Genomic DNA, 1,675 nt, shown 5'->3' with positions numbered 1-1,675 from the left:
AACAACATACTAGAAGTAAAACTGCCCTGTATGGTCTTCTCAATAAATAAAGTGCCTGTATGTAGGCACTTCACAGTGTTTCTTGAAAATGTATTTCTTTCTGTATTTCAGCCAACCTCCTTTCCACCCCAGCCCCATATTGGATGACTACTAATTCCTAACCTTCCCCTGCCAGTAAATAGACACATTCACAAAGCAGTGGAAACATGAAGAATGCTGAGCCAAAGAGACAGACATGTCGGACCATTTTCCCCCCCTCCTCAGAACCATCCCAGTCACATCACCCTCTCTCCGCAAACATTTTACGGCACTCCCAGAAATATTTTACTTCTCTTTAATCAAATTTCAGACCTGGAGCTGATGCCTCTTGTTTACTGCTGTTGATTACTGGCCTCACAGCGCATCATTCTTAGAGCAAAGATTCAGAAAAAAATCGTAATAATTGCGTGTAATTTCATGCCTTCTTTGCTGCTCTTTCCTCTTAAATTCTTCTGGGATATTCCTTTACGATGAGGCATCTTTGTGGGCAATTCAGAAAAAAAAAAAGAAATTTCCCTGGGAGAGAGGAAGGAGATAAGTTAAAAAGCCGGCAGAGTAAAGTCAATGAAAATTTTGTCCCATGTAAGATGTAGTACAACATCTGTGCAAATGATATGAAATCACACAAAATTAGACTAAAAAAGACGCTAAAAAGCCTCAACCGGCTTATTCTAGCAGCGAGCTAACATGGCGTCACTGTATTGCTACTGCTTCCTTCCTCTATTTTTTTGTCCTGCGATCCAGGTACTGAGGCTGCTGCAGAGCGAGCGTTGGGATGTCCCCAGCCGCCTGTCCCCGGTGCCGAGCCCCTGAGCACGGGAGCGAAAACGACGCTCTGTCCCCCGTGCCGTGACTCGGATTCGAACCGAGGTTGCTGCGGCCACAACGCAGAGTACTAACCACTATACGATCACGGCCAGGCGCGCGGCCTGTCGCGCTTGCCGTCCCCTCTGTCGGAGCCGTGCAGGCATTGCCGCCGAGCGCGGGCCGGCTCCCCGCCTGGGGCGGCCCTGCGGCCCCCGGCGAGCGGCGGCGCAGCTCGACGGCCGAGGGACAGCGGCAGTCGGGCGCGAGGGCTGTGGTGGCGCAGGAGCGATCTTGCTGCTTCTGACCGCAGCAGCGTAGCGGTGCGGCGGGGAAGTCCTTCGGCCCGTTGTGGCGGGTCGAGAGCCGTGTTCGGATGCAAAATACTCAGGACCTGCAAATGTTTTTGTCTGCTTTTCCGTGCCATCTCTAGCAACAAGGAAAATGAGGTGCTCTGACATTCAAAGATCAATAAGCATTTTAAAAACGGCTAAAAAGAAAACATTAAAACACCCGTTTCCCTCCTTCTGTGACTCGGATTTTGAGACAGCCACAACACAGAGTGTTACCAACTCTGCGGTCCCCGCAAGCTAGCACTTTGCGTCAGATTTTGGAAAAAGGATTTATAATAGCAAGTATCTTCGTAATCTTGTTAATTAGAAAAAAAAGAAGTCCTTACGTATATAAAAGAGGCAAATTGGAGGATTACAGCCCTGGACCTTAGGAGGGCAAAGTTTGGCCTGTTCAGGGACCTGCTAGGAAGAATCTCATGGGAGATGGCAGTGAAGGGAGGAGAGATCTATGAGAGCTGGTTAATTTTCAAGAATTACCT

At 48.8% G+C, this 1,675-nt stretch overlaps 1 non-coding gene across 1 annotated transcript; it reads right to left on the bottom strand.

Annotated features, from left to right (window-relative positions):
* Nucleotides 1-884: 884 nt before the first annotated feature.
* On the bottom strand, nt 885-956 carry TRNAH-GUG (transfer RNA histidin (anticodon GUG)). The gene has a single exon. It is a non-coding gene; the product is annotated as a tRNA-His (tRNA).
* Between the last annotated feature and the right edge of the window lie 719 nt (nt 957-1,675).

The sequence above is a fragment of the Rhea pennata genome, chromosome Z (assembly GCF_028389875.1).
Source record: "Rhea pennata isolate bPtePen1 chromosome Z, bPtePen1.pri, whole genome shotgun sequence".
In the NCBI taxonomy this organism is placed as follows: domain Eukaryota; kingdom Metazoa; phylum Chordata; class Aves; order Rheiformes; family Rheidae; genus Rhea; species Rhea pennata.
The sequence above is the reverse complement of the archived record's forward strand: the minus strand, read 5'-3'. Positions and strand labels throughout refer to the sequence as shown.